Source organism: Lissotriton helveticus, chromosome 11 (genome assembly GCF_964261635.1).
Source record: "Lissotriton helveticus chromosome 11, aLisHel1.1, whole genome shotgun sequence".
Taxonomy (NCBI): Eukaryota; Metazoa; Chordata; class Amphibia; order Caudata; family Salamandridae; genus Lissotriton; species Lissotriton helveticus.
The window spans coordinates 1,133,296,551-1,133,323,867 of NC_136072.1; the positions used below are offsets into that span (position 1 = coordinate 1,133,296,551).

Below are 27,317 nucleotides of genomic sequence, written 5' to 3' on the forward strand. Positions count from 1 at the left end.
GAGATGGAGGATGGTAATGAGTCTGTTGTTCCAACTGTTCCGACCACTCCCACATAGGTGTAGTGTGATGTACTAGAAATGTATATGTACACCGATGTTTATGATCACCCACATTATGAAGGATGTAGGGAGTCCCGGGCGTAAGGTGCAGTAACCATACACGTTTAGAACTGTGTATAGTCATCTGTGAGGTCATGTCAGGACACCGACTGTGGAATGATAGCGTTGGAATACGCCGAGTACCGCTAATGATTAGTGTGACCGAGTGTTAGTGCTAAGGGTGGGAGGTAGAGGGAGGGGAGTGTTCTGTTGGAGATGGATAGTACTGTTTGGGGCAAAAATGAAAAAGACGACTACTGCAAGGATATGTAAGTCATGTAAGAACGGAGGAATATGCCAATAATGATTATGTCACTCTACTATGCTTGCTCTTACTTATTCTGCCAATAAAGAGATTTTAAAAAAAAAAACAGGAAAAACACTTTTTCTGTTGTTTTTAGTGGCGTGAAAATGTGTAACCACTGATAACAACTGTTTTTTAAGATATTGAAAACACTGAAAAAACCCCACCAGAATTTACCAAAAATAGAAACTGAAAACAGGACAGCCTAGCAATATCTTTTAAAGGTACTAACAGCTAGATTCATCAATGTCAAAATCTGCGATTTCGAAATTGCGAGAAAAAGCGAATCGCAATTTAGAAATCGCAGATTGGCATTCATGAAAAAATGCGATAAATAAAAGCGATTCGCAATCGGCCGCAATCGCCGATTGCGAGTTCCTGAAAATCGCAAAAAATTTGCAGATTCCACCAATACCCCTGTTGAAATAGCGATATCGCAATTAGCGAAATCGCTAATTGCGAGGTCGCAAAAACGGGAAGTCGCATTCTGAGCACAGTGATGACATCACAACCAGGAAGTAGGCAGGTTCCACCCTCATTCAGCATTGTGAGCCAGAAGTGGAAGCAGCATTGGAAGAGCTCCCCTCCAGAGTACCTACAGGTGAAATCCAGGTGACACCCCAGTGTACAACATGTCACAGGAAGCTGCTGGTGAAACTTCCACAGGGAAGAAAAGGAAAATCAAGTTTTCTGAACAGGAGTTAGAACACCTGATAGAGGGAGTGTGCAAGGACCACAACCAGCTCTTCGTGAAGGACTCGAGGAGGGTATCTGAGGCTGATAAAAGGCGGATTTGGGTGCGCATCCGCGCAAAAGTGAATTCTGTGGGGGGTCACCCAGCGCACTGTGGATGAAATTAAAAAACGATGGTTCGACCTCAGAGGGCGGGCCAAGGAGAAGATAGCAAAGAGGCTGGGGGAGCGTGTGGCGACAGGAGGAGTGGAGCCCACTGTCCCACCCCACTTGAGGACCGAGTGGAGGACACCCTGAACCCGCAGGCATGCGTGGGGGTAATCCAGCTGGACTCCTCCCGACCCACCAAAGATACACAAGGTAAGTGACATGCGACTGCAACCCTGTCCCCTAACAATGGCCATGACCCCAGTTCATCCCATTACAAACCCCAGTCATGCTGCCAAAGCACACCACAAAAGCCCTATTGCATTGTGGGACATGTAGTCTGACCACAATTACCATCTAGCCCCATACAGCCAGACTTGTACAGTGAGAGGCAATCCTGCAGCAAGTCAGGGAATGGCAGCCCGCATGCATGTAGGGAGCTCCAATGTGTAAGTGACCTGTCACTAATCAACGTCCACTTTACATCACAGGTGGCGCTGAAGTTCCCAGTACGGACAGCGATGCCCTGCAGATTGAAGATATCACAGAGGACACTGAGGGAGATGTACATCCATCCCCACAGCCAGGACCATCAGGGCAAGCTGCCGCACCAGCGGTCATAACACCACCTGCCCCTGTGGACAGTGCCACCTCTGCGCAAACAGGCGCAGCAGTACCACAGCGAGAGTCAAACACCAGTGGGGCTGACAACACCAGCAGCAGCACGTAGACAAACCCGCCGCCCTGCGGATGTGAGGAGCCAGTCCAGCGGACTGGTGAGGGAGCCGCGCAATACCACATCACGCGCTGGCAGGGGGGTGAACGTGCGGGCACCTGGGCTCTCCATTGAGCGCAGAATGCTCCACGTCCACCAGACACAAGCCCGTCATCTCGCTGCTATCCATCTCCAGCTAAACAAGACCGCCAGGAATGTTGGTCTGCTGACATACCGTATGGAGAGGATGACCGCTGCTGTTGAGGCCAACACCCAGGCCATGCATAGCCATCAGAACCTCAACCGGCACAGACACCGGCAGCTGCTGACCCGCCTGTCTGCATACACGCGATCCAATTATATCATTGGTAACGCGACCTCCCAGCTCTCACGACACTCCTTGGCCATGCAGATGCAAATGGTCCAGTGCTGTCAGGACGTTGCGAGAGCTCTGGAGCAAGCGTCAACTGCAGTTCAGGGTATGCAGGCAACTGGCCATGGCCAGCCGGGGGACGACGACACTAGTGAGGCTAATTCTAGCCATATTAGCCAATCCGTGCCACTGGTGGTAGCACCCCGCCGCAGCACAAGGCCCTCTGCTGGCTCACGGCAAAATCAGGAGGAGGAGCTGGAGAGAAGGTTGGGAGCATTTGCCCGAAGGCGGCATTAAACATTTGATTGGTATCATGAAGGGCCATGCTGCTGCTACAAGCATGCCCTCCTAAAGAACATGGGACATATGACGCAATATGGCAATCATGTTACAGTTTGGGGTATTACCAATTTATTGTGCAAAATACCAATAAGAAATTCTGTTAAACTGAATCTGACTCATGTCATTATTACTATTGTCATGCATGAGTGAAGTCTTGGGTGTGGGGAGTGGCGGCACTAGAAACAGTTCATGCAGATTTGGTTACGGCGCCTGTGTCCTTCTGCAGGATTCTCCCCGCGTGCATGATGCACATGTGCAGGTGGTCGGTAATCCCCTTCCGACTCACTGCCAGAGATCTCAACTGGTATCCTGCGCTTGGTAGCTATGTTGTGGAGGATAGCACACACGGCCACGATGCGGCAGCAGACCTCAGGCTCGTATTTGATGGCCCCACCAGTCTTGTGAAGTATGCGGAACCTGCTCTTCAAAAGGCCAAATGTCCTCTCAATACAATTTCTTGTGCGTATGTGTGCAGCATTAAAACACCGTTGCTGTGGTGTTGCAGGGTTGAGGTATGGGGTGAGGAGGTACTCGCGGAGACCGTAGCCGCTGTCACCTGAATGAAAGGAGCAGAGGGTGAGTGCCTGTTCTGCGCAGCTACATGATCACAGTGTACTATTTTGGGGCATGTGTACTTACCTAGTAGGTGTCCTTCCCCAAAGTTTTCCCTGGCCAGTCGTGTGTGGATGCCGCTGTGCCTGAATATGAAGGAGTCATTTGTGCTCCCCGGGTACTGTGCCACTATGTCCGTGATGAATGTTTTTGCATTGCACACCATCTGGATATTGAGAGAGTGGTAGTTTGTGCGGTTGCGGTACATGTACTCCGTTTCTGCAGGTGGGCAGATGTGGATGTGGCTACAGTCAAAGCATCCTATAACATGTGGAAATTATGCAACGTTGTAAAATTGAAGCTTGGTCTCATTCAGGTCCTGTTGGCTGGTGGGGAATGAGATGTAGTGGTGTAGCCGAGTCAGCATAGCCTCCAGGAAACTCCTTAGGCAGCGGGACATGGTGGGCTGGGATATCCCCCCTGCAACAGCGACCATCCCCTGGAAGCTTCCGGAGGCCAGGAGGTGCAGGCAGCACAATACCTGGACATGTGTGGGCACGGCATTGGTCCTCCTTGTTGGGTGTTGCATCAGGGGGTCTAGGTCCCGGATCAGCTTGATGATCATTGCCCCAGTCAGGCAGTACTTTGCGTAAATTTGCTCCCTGGTTTCGCCCAGGAGGGTGACCCGCTGGCGGAATATCCGCTCCTGGATCCTACGTCTGTTCCGTGCTGCTCGCTGTAGCCTTCGCCGCCTCACCACCATGTAGAGTCCTGGCATTGTGAGAGTCCTCAGGCTCCAGCTGCATGTCCTTAAATGTGTTTGGTCAGGCCTGCACCTGTTGGTAGTTTATTAACCGTTTTTTGAATACTTTTCTTTTTTTACTTACTGGTTACCACCTGGTTTGTGTTCTTCTTAATTTGCGCCTCGCAAATAGCGATTTACGGGTTTTTCGCAATTTGCTAATTTACATGAATGGCGATTGCGAATGTTTTGCGATTTCGCAAATGAATTCGCAGATTCCATGGTTTCTCGCTATTTCAGAATCACTAATGGCCTTCTTCCAGGATTCTGCGATTTTATTTGCGAACTCGCATTTTTTATTTTGCGAATTCGCTTTTTTTGAGTTTTCAGTATCATGAATTCCTTTCCTTCAAATTGCGATCGCAATTGCTAATTCGCAGCTATTGCGATCGCAATTTGGCTTCATGAATCTAGCTGATAGTATCATGAATTCCTTTCCTTCAAATTGCGATCGCAATTGCTAATTCGCAGCTATTGCAATCGCAATTTGGCTTCATGAATCTAGCTGATAATACCTTCTAAAGCTGCCAAGCATTCTTGACCATGGCAAAAAAGAGCCTCCCTCAACAAAATGAGTCGACCCAACGGTCGAGAAGAAGTACAAACCCTCCATAAGAGACCCTAAATACATTCAAGGGAACACAGTGGCTGACTCCTCATTGTTACCACAGCAAGGAGGAGCAACGTTCATTCCACCACTGGCTCTCCTCCAGAGAGGGAAAGTAAGAGAATGGACACAGGGAGGGTAGAGACTGAATAGGAGGCAGCAATACAAAGGCCTACAACGTTTCATAATCATTAAGCCCTTCACAGGAGATGCCACATTTAGAAGTGAGGTAGAGAAGTCCCTGCAGCAAATAAAGAAATACAATGAGGCGGCCAAGGCTGTGGGGGCCCTGCGACAGAGGGACACCTTCAAAAGAGGACTTCACAGTTAAAGAGTTGTCACTATAGTGAACATGAATTATATAATGTTCAAGAGAGATACAAACAGTATATCAATTGCTTTTATTCGATCATATTAATCTCAAATCATAAGAATATGTATAGACATCATATATCAATCCACTTTCGGCAACAGAACGGTATACTGTTTACACAGTTTCTCAGAATATACAGTACCATATGACACTTTTGTAATGAATATGGATAGTGTTCACATATCTTCCATATATACAATAATTTTGCAAAACTATATACAAAATTACAATTCAGTCAATGCTGATACTATTTACAAAGAAGTGACGTTGCGTCGACGTTTCGGTCTCATACAGTACAATATAGCGAGACCATCATCAGGACATATGTTGCACCATGGACCTATAGTAAAACAATGTATATAGAATCATAACTCTGTCTGTAAATACTCTTGAAAACAAAGTCTAGATTGCCTGCCCACACCAAACCAAATGGTGAACATATGAATAAGTAAATAAATAAAGAGTGCCAACATTATGTGCCAAGAGACTAAAATGTCCTATTTACAATTATATATATACACATGGTGGCCATGTTCCAAAACGACGTGCACCCACACCTGTAGTGCCACCGTGAGAAAAAACAAATCAGGAAAAATACTCACAGAAAACCAATGGAGGTATCTCTAATCCTATTGGGAATAGAACGGAACCCCAGTAAGTCTAAAAAAATGTCCGAATTAGCTATAACAAACGTACATAGCAGTAGCCACAGAATTGTGTAAGTCCGGCTACCTCAGAGATGACAATAAAATAACAAACTCAACAAAATCGTACTTTTAATTTATTTGAGTTGAGCGCTAAGTTCAGGGACAATTCGTAAAGCAATTCAGTTGGCTCCATCGTATCTGTACGGAGACAGAACCACGAGGAATAATGAGGCACTGGTCAGAGCGGCTCAAACTAGAAAAATATTATCCAAAATAAAATAAAAGATAACCGGGGCAGAACTTACTTGTGTGTGAATAAATTGCCACTCGTTTGCCAGCAACTGTCAGGGAAACGCGATCAGATTACAGCGTTTACCCGGCATACAAAGCTCAAGCTCGCGATCACGTGATTAGACGTGCAGCGTCTTGGCGGCCATATTGGGTCAGCGGATAGTGCCTGACTCTGCATAGTGTTACTGTTAGGGGTCAGGCAAGCCGTCAGCAGGTCAGTGTTTATAAAAGACCTAGACGACAACAGGTTATTTACATTGAGAAAGTACTTCGAGCCAAACAAAATATTAGAAAAATATACTTGAAAAATATAAGTAGTGACTATTTTAAAGAAGCGAAGGTGCTACAAACCAAACTATCAATGAGAGGCTACCCTTACAGATCATCGGAGCCACGTTGAGGGGAGGAGGTCGAATTTCGTCCAGATAACCATCGCCCAATTGTGCCTGATGGAACCCTCCAAAAACGTAAAAGGCTCATGAGGCACTCTACCCTTGTCCATTGAGTCTTCACCACTCGCCGAATTGGCTAAGAAAGACTACTTTAATAATTCAGTGACTAGGTACATTACACCTTTAGTTCACTTTTTTCTATTTTTTGTATAATACACTTTGATACATAAATACATGTGAGTAAGGTGGGTCTATGTGCAAATTCCCGTCCTGAAGAAGGAGGCTTTGAACTCCGAAACATGTCCATGTAGACGCACAACGAGGTTGGTGTACTTAACTATACACTTACAAACCTCTCTCTGCACCCTTTTTAACAATACCAGCCGGGGGCTCAATAAAGATTTTTATTTTTCTACCCCACGAGCCAGGTATTTTTTAACTCTCACTCACTTTAAACTCACCACTCACATACGTCCTTTACCCCACACACATTTACACATAGTCCAATAGAAAGTGCTCCCACGTAGTCATCGATCGCAGCACGCCGCATCCCGTAGAGGGGTGCGAAGACCCCGATGATGAAGCATGACACCAAGGGGCCTGTTGGTGTGTGAGGGGTATTTAAACAATACTGAGTGTTCCCCATCACAATAGGGACCATCTCAAACTGCCCTAGTGTATTCTACTTTGTTTTTGTACTATACTCGGGGAGACTGAATCCACTTTTTCTCTCCCTCCCTCCTTTGTTAGAAATAGACCTATCAAATCACCAACTCCCTCAGTGACCATCACAACAGATGTGTTCCACAAGGGTTGGGGAGCATATATAGGAAAGCAGAGAGTACAGGGTCAATGTAACTATGCAGACTCCATAAAACATTTCAACTTCTCAGAGATGAAGACTATGTTTCTGATACTAAAGGTGTTCCAAGCCCACATAGGAGGGAAGACTATATTGATCCAGACAGACAATACCACAACAATGTTTTACCTCAGCAAACTGGGAGGAACAAAATCATTCACCCGAAGCAAACTAGCTCAGGAAATATGACAATGTGCCATACCAGGAAGAATTAATCAGCAGACAATTCACCTGCCAGGAAAGGACAACGCAGAAACAGATCAGCTCAGCAGGCAGAACAGCAGCTCACACAAAAGGGAGATAAAGCAAAGGAGCATACAAAGGGTCTTAAGCTTCCGGAGACACCAGAAATAGACTTATTTGCAACAGTGGAAAACGAAAAATGCCAATTCTTCGCCTTCAGGTTTCAACAACACCTATCAAAAGGGCTAAACTGGTCAGGCACATTTGCATAACACTTTTTCTCCAATTACTCTACTACAAAGGGAACTGGAAAAAGCCAGAGAACCAGGAACACACCTCATTCTCATAGCCCCTCAACTGGAAAGGCAAACCTGGTACTCAAGCCTACTCGAACTGTCCAAGGCACAGATGATCAAATTCAAGGCAGAGAAGGACCTCACACTGGAGAGGGGTCAAATATTTCACCCGGAACCAGCAGCACTCAACCTAGCAGCCTGGTGCCTGAGTACATAGTCTGGACATTTAAACTTACTGCAGAGAACAATGGAGATACTAAAAGAGGTAAGGAAACAAACCGCAAGACAATGCTACACAGCTAGGTGAAAACAGTACATCATATGGTGTACAGAGAACAATACCCTAAATTCAATATCCACACAGGAAACAGTGCTTATATCTCTTACACACTTGCTAGACAGTAAGATCAACTACTGAAGCCTCAAGGTGCACTTGGCTGCAATAGTAGCTTTCACCAGGGAAGCTTCATGTAAAGGATTTTTCACATCATCAGTCATCAAAATGTTCCTGGAAGGTTCCAAAAGAATTGCAGCCCCTAAGGAATACTCCAGCCCAAATGTGGATCTTAAACACAGTTCTAACACCGCTAATTACAGACCCATTTGAACCCATGCACAAAGCAGAACTCTTGATACATCACAATAAAAACTGCCTTCTTACTGCTGTAACATCTCTACAGAGAGTAAGCAAACTACAGACATTAATTATTGGGGAACCATACATGCAGATCTACAAGGACAAGATTCAATTCCTACCTAAGGTAGTAAGCAAATACCACATGAATCAAAGCATTCAGCTAGCAGTGTTCTTCAAAACCCCACAAACATGACTAGAATGAAAACTTCATACCCTGGACCTAAGAAGGGCTTTACTATACTATGTACCGGAGACAAAACAATTCCGGAAGGGGAATCAATTGTCTCTTACTCTAAGTCCAACAAAGGAGCACCTGTGAGAAAACAGACAATTGCACGTTGGATTGTAGAAGCTAATCGGGTATGCTATTCTTCAGCGGGAAAAATGAAACTCCTGGCCAAAAGCTCACTTAACAAGGAAAAAATGGGCAACTACGACCAATGTGACAATAGACACTAGGGGCCTGAGTACGATCTCGCTAGGAAGGAGTCCAGACTGGTTCCGGAATGAGCACATCCGATTCTGAGCTTATGTTTCTGAACAAATTGTCCGCGGTTCCGAACGACCAAGTACGATGCGAAGATCTCGTCCGCGTCGACCAAATTGTTTCAGAACCCGATCCTGTCAGTCCAACTCTTTTGCAGCCGAATCATGCTGTGCAATGGAGCCGGCTTCCGAACGAGTGAGTATGATGCATGATTTGGAGAGCCGTATCGACTCAGTCTCAGCAAGATGAAACGGCTGTGAGAATCTGTCCTGTGGGGGTACCCATGGGTCCCCCCTTTCCATGCATGCACAGGGTGGGGGGCACCATGCCACTGAGTGTACGTGTTTCCACACCCACCCATTTTGCTATGGGAGCCTGTTTACGCGAACAGTATACAGGGTCTTATAGAGTTCAATGGGAGTCCGAGAGAACTGAGTCCGTCACCTATACGGGTGCATCGTACTCTGGCGTTCCGACGCGCAGAGCAAAATTTGCAAGGAAAGCCCTCCGGATCCGAGTCGTACGGAGGGTTTTCCTAGCGAGATCGTACTCTGGCCCTATATGTGAAGTGGTGACATGGGCGTCTTCACACACCTTCGTCAAGCATTACCGTGTGGACATACAGATGACAAAGGAAGTTAAGGTGGGACAAATCAACACCTATTCGCAGGGTCTTCCTCCTCTTACCACAGCCATCCCAATGAGGTTCACACCAGGTTTTTCTAGAATAGTGCATCCTATTAGCCAAAATACTAGAAAATATTTCCTATTTAAATAGACACAAGAGGTTTTTTAGATGTTAGAGAAAGTTTACGGTTGCATCCATTTTAAGACACACAGGCACACCAAAGGTATTGTTATGTTAATGACCATGTTGATATGGCAACAGGGGTCATTTATCATTATGACATTCTTCTACTGGACAGTTACACATCATGCTCAGTTTCAAATACATTTAATTCAGCTGAGGTACACTATACCATACAAGAAGTTACTAGCTATAAAATACTGAAGAATGGAGACATTACCTTCTTAGTGAGTGCCAAAGAACCTTTCACCGTATATGTGCATCATCAAAATCTCACTGACTTAAAATCAATCAAGGGAAAGTCACCTACACAGGTGCGTTGGTCACTTTCTTGTTTTGATGTGATGTTGCCCTCACCTACACACCTGGAAGTTAGAATAGGAAAACAGATGTTCTGTTTAGATTATTTGAGAGAGGAAGAAATATAATTGTGCTCTCAGTCATTTCTTGGTACATATAAGGTGGTACATATAAGGATGGTCCAACTGAATCAATGATGATCTCAAGAGGGAAACGTAGTGAGAAAAAAAAACCACCCCACAATGAGATAATTAGACACTGATCCGATCCACTTGATAATCAACACGGTTTATATAATACAATAATGGTAAATTCACAGTTTCAATGATTGCTCCATAGTGAAAGGTGAAATTAGTGCTCAAAAAAGTGCATGTGACAAAGTGAAGAAGTGATAGCAGGAATGAATTGCCAATAATTACAATATATACATTTTGTGGAGAAGAAGACCTGTCTAACAATGTTTAAACAAACTAGCTAACAGCCCAAATCCTGCGGTGCCACAAATGCTAAACCATTGATCCGCTTTAGGGCTCTGAATAATAAGTACAGGTCTGAGTTGCAAGTAAAGTAAACGTTTCGACCTCGATAGTTGGAAGAAGGCGAATCAGCCCTTACAGGGGGGCGGGTCTTCATCAGGACTAGTGGGGAGCAACCTAGATAGAGCACTGTCTGATCGACAGTGAAATCAAAATAAGGGGCTGAGTCGCTCCAGGTATACAAAATGCAGAACAGGATGGTGGGCTCATTGATACAGGAACCCCCTCTGACTTTTCAATTGTAGGTCTGGGAGAAAAAGGGGACAACAAAAGACCAAACAGATTCTCAAAACCTCCCACTCGACCTATATTTCTTTTTTGTAGGGCTATGTGGTATATAAATAAATAATACCGGATCTATTTTTGTCTGGGCATAGCAATAACAGATAGCTCAATAAATAAGAGTCAAGATTCGAGGTAGTAGGAGTTTGCAGGTTTATTACAGCATAAGGACAGGAACAGGACAACCTGCATAGGAATAGGATGGCAGGGCCCGGCAGGGGGGCCGGATTGGACTAGCGTGGCCCGGCAGCTGCCGGGGCTGGATCTGGGATGAGCGCGCTCTGGGGAAAGGACTGGCGTAACCTTTAATAACAATACACAGGCATATATATATTAAAACAGTTGCATTACAGTACATATGATAGGCGGAGCAGTGGGTGGAGCAAAGGGTGCGACGCGTAGCAGTCGCGAAAGATAAGGGTGAAAGTAGGTGTAACAGGGCGTATACATAGACATGTGATACAAACGTAACAGAATATGTCATAAATGGGGCGGAAACATGGAGGGGGCTACCTAAGGAGCCGGGACCTCTAACCTGATGGTGCGCGCAAACTGGCAATGACGTGTTACTAGGAGAAGCTGGGGGCTACGAACTCTGTGCTAGGAGCAGAGACTGAAGTCTGGAGAGTCAGGGCGACATGTACCTAAACCCTAACTAGTATCTTATGTTTAGAGAACATGTTGATATAAACTAGAAGTCAGGAGGGGAAAGGCTAACAGACTCTAAGACTGGTGCATGCATTATTCTACATGTAGTGCGTGATGAAGAATATTAAATGACCATTAAATACAGTATTTCTCTAACATGGAGACGTAAAGGCTAGACTATGACGGTAACTATTGATGCGATTCAGTAGCTTTAGGAATGCAGAGAAGGAGGGCTGGACTGATAACTAGAATCATAACATACTCTTGGCAGACTCAGAGGCAGAGCCAGGCTGAACCGGGCACTGCGAGGCAGGAAGTAAGTGAAGGGTCAGGAATACAGGTGGGGGCTGTATCACTCCTCAGCGAGGGCTTCAGGAGACAGGAGCTGAATCTGGTGTCCAGGCCCTTTTGAGGCCTAGGAACGGGGACTTTATAATGAAATAACGTGCACACTGAGAAACGTGGCAACGTAGCTTTACATAGGCCTGATATTCGTATCATTCACGAGAACTGGAAACAGGCATACTAGAGGTGGACACAACTATAATTGCGTCTTTAATCGAACATGGGGAATACATATGCATATTAATCATGCACACATAACATATGATGGAGGACGCGTAGGGACACAGAACATGGCAGAATTTACTTTTCCACATTCCCTCCTTGTCACTACGTTTCCATCAGGAAACATCAATATTCATGATACCATCTATCATTTCATACAGTATCATTTGCTCGTCTCGAATTTTATTGGAACGGGATTTAGAACGGGGCTTGGGACTAGGAATACAAGAGGTAGCACAAATGCCGCAAATCGCAGGGCCACATTGTATACAGAGGCAGCAACTGAATATGATCGCTACTGCAATACCTAGAAGGGACAAGACTTTCCACCCCCAGGCGGAAATTATATTCCAGAACCAACCGGACCATGTCCAGGTGCCTGGATCTTGGTGTAACAGATGGGCAATTTTATGGAGTCTGGTTATAGCTGAATAAACAGACGGCGCGTTATTTGGAATGAAAATGCAGCAACTAGATCCGATGACTCTACATGCCCCGCCCCTATCGGCCAGTATGACGTCAAGGACGAGACGATTCTGTAAAACGACAAATCTCATAGCAGATTGCTCTTCAGTTAAATTACCTAGAGCAGAGGCAGTCTCATTAACTACTGCTTCAAGGGTTCTGGTTAACCTACGAATTAGCTTACTATTCTGGATAGGTCCTATAAAGAAGAAGAAACCTCTATTAAAATCTGTATACTGTTCTAGAGCAGTTTCAGTATAATCGACAATTGGGGACTCGATCTCCCTTCTATGTCTAATGTGTACTAGATGTGTATTTCTATGATAATCGGATGGGGCTAGGAAAACAGGTGGCAGTAGGAAGGCAATGTAACAGGTTCCCTCCCAGTCGAGGGGCAGACGAACATATGCAGTTTGACCACAAATAAAATAAGAATGACGTGAGGCTTTAAAAATAGATTTCCTACTGTCACTATACTTGACAATAGTAGTACAATCGCTGTGTCCTACATGTACGGAACCATTATTTCGGACACATAATTCGCCTTTGACTGGTAGTACTGATATAGTAGGTAAGTCTGGAGTAGGATCAGACTGAACATTCAGGACCATGAAATTCGAAGAATAATTTCCTAAATTGTAAACTTCATTCTCTAGATCTAACCCTGTTCTGTGGGGAAGACCTTGCTTGTCTGGGAAACATGTACTGTTAAGGAAAGACATATCTGTTAAGGATGACGTTAACGTGGACCATGCTCCACACGAACCATTATGTGAAAATGGATAAGGAAAGAGTGGCAGAACTCCCTTCGGTGTCTGGAAAGGGGGGAGTCGACCACACACCCAACAATTAGTGGCATTGCTGGTCTGGTGTGAATAATGTAACATGCGGATAAAGGAATTGTTACGCATAGCGAGGCGGTAAGAGAGTTCATGAGGAGGCAGATCACTAAACGTGTGCTCTACTGTAACATTAGAAGACTTATTTACATGAGAAACTGGAAAATACAGGTAAAATGCATAACTGGTGCAGGAAATCATAATGTTGAGAAATAATATGAAACTTAGAAAAACGATACATCGGATTGAGTTTTGACTAACTCTCTCACTATGGGGGTCTATTTTATACATGTCAGAAACCGGTCTAACCGTTTCACCTAGGGGAGGACTTAGACAATCAAACTGGCTGACTTATTTTACTAGACCTTAACTTTTTCTTATACTCCTGTTGCGGAGTTGTCTCTAACAGGGAGGGTGTAGTAACAGTGTCTTTTGCGGGACAGTCCTTAGGAATAGTACTTTGGCAGTCCTTTAAATCCTCGGAAATGTTCTTTGAAACTGGTTTCAATCCATAAAACTTCTTGATGTGCGATAGATGCACCCAGCCTTTGCGTCCCTCCAACTTCACGGCTGTACGGGTGGCCAGGAGGACCTGTCGGGGCTCCTTCCAGCGAGGCTCCAGCGGACTTGAGCGATCGAAATTTCGCACTAGGACCATGGATCCGGGAACGATTTCATGCGGTGCCACCTCGGTATTGTCTGGAAATGCGGCGGCAACCTGTGAACGACAAGAGTTGAGGGCAGACATCAAGGAAGCTAGGTAATCTGTCAGCATATTACTTGAAACATCGGTAATACTTCGGGGTCTAGGAGTACCCCACATGTTAGGGGGGCGGCCGAAAACGACCTCATACGGGGACAGACCTGATCTGGAATGTGCGACCATGCGCATATAGAACAAAGCAACTGGCAGAGCTACTAGCCAGTCTACACCTTTCTCTTGACAAACTTTTGCAATTCGAATTTTCAGGGTCTGATTATGTCTCTCTACGAGACCGGCTGCTTCAGGATGGCGTACACAATGGAACTTCCACTGGTACCCTAACAAAAGGGAAACATGTTTCATCAACTCAGATGAGAATGGCTGGCCGTTGTCAGAATATACGACTCTAGGGAGTCCATAACGTGGGAAGAACTCACGAACCAACTGCTTGGCAGTGGTCGCGGCTGTGTAATCTGGAACTGGATATGCTTCTGTCCATCTGGACAGAGCGCATACAACTACGAGGACATACTTGAAACCTCGACATCTCTCCATCTGAATGTAATCCATCTGGAGGACTTCAAAAGGGTGGTCAGGAGGCTGGAATCCACCTTGTTCCACCGGGACACTTTTACCTGGATTGAACTGGCAACATATCATACAGGTACGGACTTTCTGCTAAGCTGCAGCTCGTAAATGCTTGTTGAACCAAATGTTCTGGATACTGTCTAACATAGCTTTTTCTCCTAAATGTGCTGGACTATGTGCGGTATTAACAATGACTTGAACCATGGAGTCGGGGAGAAACCATGTGGTTTTACCCTTCGTTAACCATCCTTGATCTGTCTGGACCCCTCCTTGTTCGGACCATTTCCTGATTTCATCGGGAGTAGCATGTAACTGGATATCTATGACATCTTGAGTAGGGTCCTTAACTGTCATACATGTAGTCGGATCTGGAGTAAGTGTCTGTGTCGGGTTAACTGGAATGTCTGGAGTCTGTGCTGTAAGCTTGGCTGTGCGATCTGCTAGAGCATTACCTTGGGAAATAGTGTCAGTAACTTTCGTATGTGCTTTGCACTTCATGATAGCAATGGATGTCGGTAAATGTATGGCATCTAACAGAGCCTGAATAAGGAGACCATGCTGAATCTTGGTTCCATGAGAAGTCATGAAACCTCTCTCCTGCCAGAGCACTCCAAAGTCGTGTACAACTCCAAATGCGTAACGTGAATCTGTGTAAACATTAACTTTCAGGTTCTTGGCGTGTATGCAGGCTTGAGTCAGAGCAACTAGCTCTGCTGCTTGAGCAGACAGGGTGTCAATACGGTGTGTCTCTATAACTTCGGTGTCAGTAGTCACTGCATACGCAGCTACTAGTTCTCCTGTATTTGTTCTCATGCATGAACCATCCACATAAAGTGTCAGGTCGGGATCTGGTAATGGAATATCTGTCAGATCTTGTCTTGGCTTTGTCGTAATGGTAACTACTTCCACACAGTCGTGTGTGGCAGGATTTGGATTAACTGATGGTAACAATGTAGCAGGATTTAGAACGTTGCAGCGTCTGATTTCTATGTGTGGCTGGAACAGTGTCAATTCATAACCTGTTAAACGTGCAATTGTCAAGTGCTGCGTTTGTGTTCGGTTTAAAAGAACTTCCACAGAGTGTGGAACTTGTACTGTCAGGGAGTGTCCTAAGACTATGGAATCACTTTGTCTGATAGCTAGTGCTGTGGCTGCAACTGACTTGAGGCACGCAGGCAGAGCCTGGGCTACTGGATCTAATGTGCTCGAAAAATAAGCACAAGGCTTGTATTGTCCTGCTTGATCTTGTGTGAGAACAGATAATGCTGTACCTTCACGTTCTGTGACGAAAAGTGTAAAAGGCTTACTGTATTTCGGTGTAGCTAGGACTGGAGCTTGGCATAGGGCTTTCTTTAACTCATTGAAACTAAGTGTATGTTCAGATGTCCAAGGGAGGACAGTCGATACGGCTGCCTCCTGGGTCGTTAACTGTATCAGTGGCTTGGCTAGAAATGCATACTGAGGAATCCATTGTCTGCAATAAGAAGTGAGGCCAATAAAAGCACGTACCTCCTTCTGGGTCTTGGGCTGAGGAAGACTCGCTATTAACTGGATACGGTCTGGTGTCAACTGCCTACCCCTCTTGGACAGTAAGTGGCCTAAATAGATCACTTGCTGGACACAGAATTGAAGCTTAGAAAGGGACACCTTGTGCCCCATCTCGGCAAGGAAATACAAGACTGTAAGTGATGCTCGCTCGCAAGCACGTTCAGAACGGGCTGTGATCAGTAGATCATCGACATACTGGAGCAGGGCAGTGTCAGTTGGCATGTGAATATTGTCTAGTTGTCTCTTGAGTGCTTGACTGTAAATACTAGGACTTTCCGTGAAACCTTGAGGAGCGCGTGTGAACATATAGCTCCTTCCATTTAAACAAAATCGGAAAAGAAACTGACTGTCTGGATGAATGGGGACACTAAAAAATGCGTTCTTGAGGTCTATGACCGAAAAAAATGAGGCTTCAGAATCAATGGCTGTCAATAGGGAAGAGATATCTGGGACAACTGGGTACTGGGGAATAATACATTTATTAAGTTCCCGAAGATCAATCACTAATCGATATACTGGAGGTGCATTTGGATCAGTACGTTTCATGACTGGAATGATCGGAGAATTACATATGTTGGAGTCAGTTTCTACAACTACTCCTTGAGCCATGAGCTCGTCAATAATTTTGGATAAGGCTGCTACAGCCTCAGGTGGCAATCTATACTGTCTGATTCGTGGTAACACTACACCTGGCTTGAGAGTCACACGATGGGGTGTGATTTGCATAAAGCCAACATCAGTTGGACCTCGCGCCCATAGATGCTGCGGAACATTAGACAATCTCGGATCAAAGTCTCGTAATATATAGTGACCCTTGAAGTCACGTAGGAACAATCGTATTCCCTCTGGGGAACAGCATATAACTGCACCTAACTCTTTCAGTGTCTTAATGCCTAATACATTTTCTGGACATGACTTCGTAAGTAACAGATCAGTAGTGCGGGACAATGGACCTACTTCTAAAGTAACTGGTTTTGAAATTTCATTTACAATAGGTTTTCCTGAAAATCCAAGGGAAACATTTCTAGAGCCTGAGAGCGGAGCCCCTGGAACTTCGGCGTGACTGATGGTGGTCCTACTTGCCCCTGTATCAATCAGAAACTTTCTGTCTTTCCCTAGTACTTGACTGTGAACATAGGGACCTTCTTGATCTACAGGTATCTCGATGAGAGGCAAGCCTACCTCCCTCTCTAGGCTGTTTCATGAATACGGTTGATACTCTGGATACTCGGACTGTGCATACTGGTACATCTGTTGTGTAACATGCTGTGTTGCAGCGATGGGCTGCGGTACAGTAACTGTCTGTGGTGCATTCTGTGGCTGAATAGTCTGTGAAACTTGTTCTTGTCTAGGCGGACGTGGTCTTTCTTTAGTCTTACCGGTAGCTATGTTGTGTTTCAGAACAGCACACTCGTTTATAAAATGACCTGGCTGTTTACAATAATTGCAGTTCCCTTTAACGGGAGCTGTAGGATGACTGGCTTGATTCGGACCCCTCTTCTGACTGTCTTGTGGAACAGATTGTGCAACTAGTACTTTCATTTTCGTGTCTTTCATACGCTTTCTCTCATGTTCTTGCTCTTCTCTGATTCTATTCTGGTGATATTGAAGCATCTGTAACATCTGGGACGGGGTATTAGCTTGCCAGGTACTTTCGACTTTCAAAACTCGGTTTTTAATTGGTGGACTTGAATTCTCGACTAATTTAGTAACAAAAAGGTGAGGGTATGACTCGCTACTTGTCTTGAGGCCACTGTTGATGCTAAAACATTTCTCAAATCTAGAATAAAAATCACTAATGTCTTCGTCTTGTTTCTGTTTACAGGCTGAGATTGCATCCCAGTCTTCTTTTCTAGTTGTCAATAATCTAGGCAAAACTTGTATTAATAATTCTGGTAATTCTTTACATTTATCTCCAAGACCGGTACCTGGTACTCGTATCTTATCTTCAGCTTCTAGAACTGCCCAATCGATCTTTTTCTCTCCCACCTCCCATTCTTTTTCCTTGAGTTTTTCATATACCCCTGCGGGCAACAGGACTTTTAACATTTTAATAATATCTGGATACGTGTATTCTCCCATACGGAGCATGTCTTTTAATTCTCGGTGGAACCCTGCTGGATCTTTATCATGACAGGGAATTAACTTTTTCATCTCTAAGAGTTCCATCTTTGTAATCGGAGTGTAAACAAACACTCGTTGCATTTCACCATCTGTTGTCCTAACTGGGTGTACTTCTCGTAACGGATTCTGTCTGTCTATGTAAAAGGGTTTACTTTCTGGAGGTGAGACATGAACAAAATGCGGGTTCAAGAACATACTATATTTGTGGCGCTGTTCTAGAATGACACTAATTAAATCAGTACCTAAACCTTTCCATTTATACTGGAGTAACTCGTTCAGGACATCATGTAACGGACCTGGATCAGAATGTTGGCCCTCATACAATGTAATGAGGCGCTGGATCATATACATACCCACCAGTCGCTGCTCGGCTGGGGGCAGTTTCAGAAACATTTGTGCCACTATTTCGTCTGGAAAAGTGGTAGAATCAGTAGTCCATCGGACTGCTGATCGGACTAGTTCTTGTTCATGCATAGTACTTAACTCGCTATAACCGATTCGTGATTTCAGAATGTGGTCGGTAGCTTGAAATACTTGTTCTAGAGAACCTTGTTCTGGTGCCGGACGATGGAAAGTTGACTTGTGTTCTAGGCGTAAATGTCGGTCTGGAAATCTAGATTTTCCTACATACGCTATTCTGGCGGGATTCTCGTCCTCTACCTCTTCCGCAGAGTCATTTTCTTTCTCGCTTACTTGTGCTGCTTTACGTTGATCATGTAACCTTATTATTTCCTTACGAATTTTCTTGTACATACTCTCTATACTGCTGATGGTCTTATGCTTACCCTCGGCTATATTATCACTCCACTTTGTCAGGATTCTCATTTCGGCTTGATCTTTGGTCGGATAATCTTGTTCTCTTATTAGACAATTAATCAGAAACTTTAATATCATGAGCTGAATTTCAGCTTTCCTTTGAGACAGGACGTCACTAATACTTTCTGGATCATCCCCTGTACGAATGAAACGATATATTCTGTCTAGATCTTCTTTCATATCCGGTAGGGTGACCAGATACTCGGTCACCTTTCTTACGCGTAATGAATATAAAACCATATTATCCTCGCCTGGGACTGGATCATAGCCACATTCGTTAAGGGCTTTTCTTATTTCTGCAACAGACTGATACCTGGGCGTACGCTGTGACGCTTGTGCATGTAATTCGACTAACGTTAAACGCTTGTGTGGCGGCGGGGTACCTGGAGGACCTTCTCCTGCGGCCCCTAAACTAGAGTCGTCTACTGATGCTCTTCGTCCTGGCAGAGTGGGAAATGGAAATGCAGGCTGGACTTGTATGGCGGGCTGGACCGGGGGTACCGTAACAGGTACTCCGGTGTCTGGAGGAGCGGGAAGTGCCTGATTTACAGGGACTGGCGGAGCAGGAACAGGATTTGCATATTCCGGGACTGTGTCGTCCAAATAGGACGAAATGAAAATATCAGCTGCGGTCGGTTTGTGACGTAGCTTGGTCGGAACTAGTGGTGGCGGAAAATTACTGGATGCCTCCGGGGTCGCTTTTGGCAAACCCTCGGCAAGAAGAGGGTACATACCCTTAATAAGGGCATGCCTCTGTCTGTCTGACTGTTCGGTTTTAACTCGTTCACCTATCTCGATTAATTCTTTTTCTTGTGCTCGCTCTAAGGATTCTCTACTTAATTCTGACTTTCTGATTTCTTTTTCGGTTCTTTTATGAGATTCTTTGCGCCATAACTCGATGGCATCTTTCTGTGACTGTCTGGCTTTCTTTTTCCATAATGCTTCTTCTACTCTCATGATGCACTCGGCATCCCACCTACCTGATACGGGCCATCTATACTTGTCCTCTAACTGTTTGGTATACTCTACCCATAAATCTAGATACAATATGGCGCTTATGCCATGTTTCTGATACATAAAATGACCTGGACTGTCCCTAGGCGGGACAGGAACTGCTGCTTCTAGCAGACCTTTTCTAGTTTTTTAACTGACGTAATTTTGAAAATAGCGGCATGACTGAACTATAATCTGGACACAATACAATACACAATGAACACGATAATTACTTCACACACATACCACGACATTGAAATACATGAAGAACATTTAAAATAACAGTTCGAACAGAATACTTCCTGGAATACGGAAAACAGAATACATGAATTTTCTCGAGAACAGACCTGACTAGAACAGAAACTAGATGCACTGCTGAAACAGTACGAAACTCACCGGTCTCATAAAGAGACACGTCAGGACCCGCATCCACCGAAGTGGACACTTCGTTTTGTGGGTCTGTGTACCACCAACCCACGGACCAGAGTCAATTAGATTGACCCTGTCTAGATACTACCCCAGTAATGGTACTCACCGGGCAGTAAGAACGGAAGGCCTCAGACTGGACGGGACTGCTTCGACGCCGGACGGACGAACTTCGGACTTCTGTTACGGGTGGGCCTCCGGATACCTCGGACCTTGGACTCTCGGCTTGGGCTCTGGTCGGGACTCGCCGCGTTCCTCCACCGCCTCGTCTGGATGCTGGACCGCCACCTCCGTCTCCTCCGTGGGCCTGAGGGATACTTGAAGCAGAAATATCTGCCGGTGCACAGTATGGTTCCGTCACGGCTGCAGAGGGTCAGGGGGCCGGCGTGTGCTTCACCGGCGCGTGGGGAAAGGGCAAGTCCCTATTCGGGCGCCATTATGTGGTATATAAATAAATAATACCGGATCTATTTTTGTCTGGGCATAGCAATAACAGATAGCTCAATAAATAAGAGTCAAGATTCGAGGTAGTAGGAGTTTGCAGGTTTAATACAGCATAAGGACAGGAACAGGACAACCTGCATAGGAATAGGATGGCAGGGCCCGGCAGGGGGGCCGGATTGGACTAGCGTGGCCCGGCAGCTGCCGGGGCTGGATCTGGGATGAGCGCGCTCTGGGGAAAGGACTGGCGTAACCTTTAATAACAATACACAGGCATATATATATTAAAACAGTTGCATTACAGTACATATGATAGGCGGAGCAGTGGGTGGAGCAAAGGGTGCGACGCGTAGCAGTCGCGAAAGATAAGGGTGAAAGTAGGTGTAACAGGGCGTATACATAGACATGTGATACAAACGTAACAGAATATGTCATAAATGGGGCGGAAACATGGAGGGGGCTACCTAAGGAGCCGGGACCTCTAACCTGATGGTGCGCGCAAACTGGCAATGACGTGTTACTAGGAGAAGCTGGGGGCTACGAACTCTGTGCTAGGAGCAGAGACTGAAGTCTGGAGAGTCAGGGCGACATGTACCTAAACCCTATCTAGTATCTTATGTTTAGAGAACATGTTGATATAAACTAGAAGTCAGGAGGGGAAAGGCTAACAGACTCTAAGACTGGTGCATGCATTATTCTACATGTAGTGCGTGATGAAGAATATTAAATGACCATTAAATACAGTATTTCTCTAACATGGAGACGTAAAGGCTAGACTGTGACGGTAACTATTGATGCGATTCAGTAGCTTTAGGAATGCAGAGAAGGAGGGCTGGACTGATAACTAGAATCATAACATACTCTTGGCAGACTCAGAGGCAGAGCCAGGCTGAACCGGGCACTGCGAGGCAGGAAGTAAGTGAAGGGTCAGGAATACAGGTGGGGGCTGTATCACTCCTCAGCGAGGGCTTCAGGAGACAGGAGCTGAATCTGGTGTCCAGGCCCTTTTGAGGCCTAGGAACGGGGACTTTATAATGAAATAACGTGCACACTGAGAAACGTGGCAACGTAGCTTTACATAGGCCTGATATTCGTATCATTCACGAGAACTGGAAACAGGCATACTAGAGGTGGACACAACTATAATTGCGTCTTTAATCGAACATGGGGAATACATATGCATATTAATCATGCACACATAACATATGATGGAGGACGCGTAGGGACACAGAACATGGCAGAATTTACTTTTCCACAGCTAGACCAGCTCCAATGGGCTACTAGCATTAGATTAGAGACATGATATGCAAACCAGTTCCTACTTTATCACATTTTTAATTTTTTTTTACAAAGGTTATTTATTTTATTATCTGTATCACAGGTTTAAATACCATACATTGTGTTCATAGTTTTTTTCATTTTTCTTTTTTTACATATGTATTATTCATTTCATAAATAGAGAAAAACAATCTTCATGAACATTTTCACCCAAATGAAAGATTTTTTTCTATAGGACCCCTATGGATCCACCACAAGAACATACTCGCCTCTCACATCCACACACATACTCACTCATGCCATACACATTATCAAACCCACCCAAGAACACATACACAAAATGGTCATACAAAGGACAAAGATGTTCAGGTCTTTGTGACCGTGTTTTGTGCAGGGTCTTTACATAAACAGGTCAACGCACGTTTCGGTGGTATTTGCCAAATTATGACCACCTTCTTCGGGACCTCATCTGTTGCTTATAGGGCAACAGATGAGACACCCTTCCCAACTCCTGATCATAATCGAGGTTGGTGACTCGACAGACCCTGCTTCCAAGATCACCCGGTCAGCTATAAAGGACGCTTCCCATTCGTTACAATATGATTTTATATTCAAGTACTCCATACTCTCCTACACGATTGACGTGGGGACGCTAATTTGTCGTGATGTAAGGGGGTGTGTCTGCTGTTGAAGTTCCAAGGCAGTCATGGGCTAACAATGCCTGCCTTTTTCTTTGCAGGGCTACTTTTCTGATGTTCATTAAAGGCAGTTCAAGTGACTGTTGGTCTTCCTGGTTTCTTTGTGTGTGTGCAAAGAGAAGGTTGCACAGCACTGCTTAGCCTCTTTATGTATTTGTTTTTCTGGGAGGCTGCATTGATTGCTTTAAAAATTATTATATATATATATATATATATACATATATATATATATATATATACATATATATATATATATATATATATACATATATATATATATATATATATATATATATATATATATATATATATATATATATATATATATATATATATATATATATATATATTTATTTATATTCACGCTCCGTTTGCCCAACAAATTGAGTTGCACTCTGACACAGGCGAAAGGTGGCAAACCTTTATTTCCAGTATGAGCTGACATCTGCCTGCTGTTTCCGGCTAGGGATGAGAGCTGGCACTGTTGGTTGGGGGCCCATCTGAGGGCGCGAACTGTTTTCTCCAGAAATAGTGCGTGAAATGCCAGGACTCTGTATACCACAATCCCTTGCTGGTTAAGGAACCCGCCCATCTGGGGGCGTGTAAAGTCGCATTGGATTAAGAGGAACAGAGTCCTAAAGCACACATCAATCCTGTAAAAGCCTCTGATGAAGGAAGTCGTATCTTCCAGAAACGCGTCAGGCATTACGAACGGGAGAGACTGGATTTGGAAACAGCAGGCAGATGTCAGCTCATACTGGAAATAGAGGTTTGCCACCTTTCGCCTGTGTCAGAGTGCAACTCAATTTGTTGGGCAAACGGAGCGTGAATACTAGGCGGCTGCCCAAGTCGCCGAGTTGCACCACCCCTACTAACGGTGGGGACCACGCGACCAGGAAGTTGCCGAATCGCACTGTGGGACACCGGCTAGGGATGAGAGCTGGCACTGTTGGTTGGGGGCCCATCTGAGGGCGCAAACTGTTTTCTCCAGAAATAGTGCGTGAAATGCCAGGACTCTGTATACCACAATGCCTTGCTGGTTAAGGAACCCGCCCATCTGGGGGCGTGTAAAGTCGCATTGGATTAAGAGGAACAGAGTCCTAAAGCACACATCAATCCTGTAAAAGCCTCTGATGAAGGAAGTCGTATCTTCCAGAAACGTGTCAGGCATTACGAACGGGAGAGACTGGATTTGGAAACAGCAGGCAGATGTCAGCTCATACTGGAAATAAAGGTTTGCCACCTTTCGCCTGTGTCAGAGTGCAACTCAATTTGTTGGGCAAACGGAGCGTGAATACTAGGCGGCTGCCCAAGTCGCCGAGTTGCACCACCCCTACTAACGGTGGGGACCACGCGACCAGGAAGTTGCCGAATCGCACTGTGGGACACCGGCTAGGGATGAGAGCTGGCACTGTTGGTTGGGGGCCCATCTGAGGGCGCGAACTGTTTTCTCCAGAAATAGTGCGTGAAATGCCAGGACTCTGTATACCACAATGCCTTGCTGGTTAAGGAACCCGCCCATCTGGGGGCGTGTAAAGTCGCATTGGATTAAGAGGAACAGAGGGGCATATTACCAACCAATAGAGATAATTTTTGTCTCTAACTTGTTTAGAGACAAAAATTATCGCCGCACATTGGCGATTTTTATCGCAGATAAACCTTGCTATTAGCAAGCTTTATCGCAAATGCGATAAAAAACGGCCGCAATGCATGAATATCGCTGAAAAGTCAGCGATATTCATGCATTATCGAGCAAATGCTCTTAGCCATGTTATCCACCTCCCATTGGTTAACATGGCTAAGAACTGCTCAGGGCAGGTGTTAGCTTTTGGAGATATTCGCGCTTAGCGCGAATATCTCCAAAAGTTGGTAATAGGAGATAGCGATGTTAGCGACTTGGAACGCCCACTTTGCATGTCATTAGTGATAAATATCACTGATATGCAAAGCGGGGCCCAAGATGGTCGCTATCTCCTATTAGCTGTCGCTAACTGGTGTTAGCGACAGCTTGGTAATAGGGAGATAATTTTATCTCCGCTTTCTTGGCTTTTGAAGCCAAAAAAGCGGAGATAAACCCCCTTGATAATATGCCCCAGAGTCCTAAAGCACACATCAATCCTGTAAAAGCCTCTGATGAAGGAAGTCGTATCTTCCAGAAACGCGTCAGGCATTAAGAACGGGAGAGACTGGATTTGGAAACAGCAGGCAGATGTCAGCTCATACTGAAAATAAAGGTTTGCCACCTTTCGCCTGTGTCAGAGTGCAACTCAATTTGTTGGGCAAACGGAGCGTGAATACTAGGCGGCTGCCCAAGTTGCCGAGTTGCACCACCCCTACTAACAGTGGGGACCACGCGACCAGGAAGTTGCCGAATCGCACTGTGGGACACCGGCTAGGGATGAGAGCTGGCACTGTTGGTTGGGGGCCCAGCTGAGGGCGCGAACTGTTTTTTCCAGAAATAGTGCGTGAAATGCCAGGACTCTGTATACCACAATGCCTTGCTGGTTAAGGAACCCGCCCATCTGGGGGCGTGTAAAGTCGCATTGGATTAAAGAGGAACAGAGTCCTAAAGCACACATCAATCCTGTAAAAGCCTCTGATGAAGGAAGTCGTATCTTCCAGAAACACGTCAGGCATTACGAACGGGAGAGACTGGATTTGGAAACAGCAGGCAGATACTGTTTCCAGCTCATACTGGAAATTTTTCCAGTATACTGGAAATATTTCCAGCTCATACTGGAAATAAAGGTTTGCCACCTTTCGCCTGTGTCAGAGTGCAACTCAATTTGTTGGGCAAACGGAGCGTGAATATATTTATATATATATATATATATATATATGTTTTCATGTATGATTTTTTTATATATTCACTGAAAAAAACATAGGTTTCAGGCCTTATATAGTTAGGAATTAGCATATAAAAAATCTTTGAAATTCACTCAATAAACTATAGGTTTTAGGGGTGTTATAGTTAGCTGGACATTTCACTCATACAAAACCATTGAAATTGCTCCTATATAGTTAGTTGGACTAACTATATTTCACGCACCCGCAATCCACTGCTGATGATGTCACATATTACATCATTCATGACATGGTCAGTGACATCACTGATGACATCTCAAATGACATCACTGATGACATCATCCAGTGAATGTGGTTTGCTTCGTTATTTAAATATGCATTATATATAGCAATTTGCATTGAAGAATGAGTGGATATATAAAATAAATATTTGGATGGAGGATTTAGTAGCAATGTAATTGACTGTTTACTTTAACAATGTATAGTGTCTCACTAAATATAGTGGATAGTGACTAAACTGTGTGAATATCTGTATCACTTTGTCAGTTGTTGTGTAAACTGGTTCTCCAGTTGGTTACTAGCTATGTGAAAGTCTATATTAGTTATTAATTAGTTAACTGAGTATGTGTATTGGAGAGTGAATGTGTGTGTGGTTCGGTAGGGGGTGTGTGAGTGCCCAAAGATGTGTGAATAGTTGATTCAGTAGATATATGAAGTTAAAACTACATGTTATAATAGTTGTTTGGGTGAGTGAATATCTTTATGGGAGTGGTGATGAGCAAATATATTTCTCTTTGGTGCATGTCCAACAAAGTAGAAAAATAAATAGCAGTGTTTTTGTCAGTTTTTGTATATAAATAAGTATTCATAAGACTCAATGATTCTGTAAGTGACTATATGGATGACTGTATACTTGTAATAATGATTTTATAATACAGTAAGTATGACTTACTATGTAAATGAATAGATGAAGTGGTGTTTGTATAAGTGTGTAGCTAAGTAAGTATGTAAGTATGATCCATTGTTTGCATAAGTGAGTAGGATAACTTCATATTTTAATAGGTTGTGTGCTGGTGTGTAATGACGATATAGGTGTATAAGTATTTTTGATAGTGTTCTATTTTTCATTGACAGCATGTATGATTGAATCTACAGGTAAGTGATTAGATGTGTGTATACATCTAGGAATCACTGAGTGGGTTTTTAGATACTTGTATTGCTGTGTCAATGGATTCAAATATGATACTCTGTATTTTACAAAGAGTGATGAAAGATTTTACTAGTGTATGAAAAGGTGTATGTGATTGTCATGTGGATGATGTCATCAGTGATGTCATTTGAGATGTCATCAGTGATGTCACTGACCATGTCATGAATGATGTAATATGTGACATCATCAGCAGTGGATTGCGGGTACGCGAAATATAGTTAGTCCAACTAACTATATAGGAGCAATTTCAATGGTTTTGTATGAGTGAAATGTCCAGCTAACTATAACACCCCTAAAACTTATAGTTTATTGAGTGAATTTCAAAGGTTTTTTAAATGCCAATTCCTAACTATATAAGGCCTGAAACCTATGTTTTTTTCATTGAATTTCAAAGGTTTTTTATATGCTAATTCCTAACTATATAAGGCCTGAAACCTATG

The 27,317-nt window shown here is 44.4% G+C and overlaps 1 long non-coding RNA gene across 4 annotated transcripts in view; it reads right to left on the bottom strand.

Moving 5' to 3' along the window:
* The window catches only part of LOC144792715 (uncharacterized), a 493,208-nt gene that overhangs the window by 186,542 nt on the left and 279,349 nt on the right, over positions 1 to 27,317 (bottom strand). For all 4 annotated transcript variants that reach the window (XR_013602611.1, XR_013602614.1, XR_013602612.1 and 1 more), the window contains one exon: positions 9,831 to 9,975. This is a non-coding gene — a long non-coding RNA (uncharacterized LOC144792715). The remainder of the gene's footprint in view (positions 1 to 9,830; positions 9,976 to 27,317) is intronic.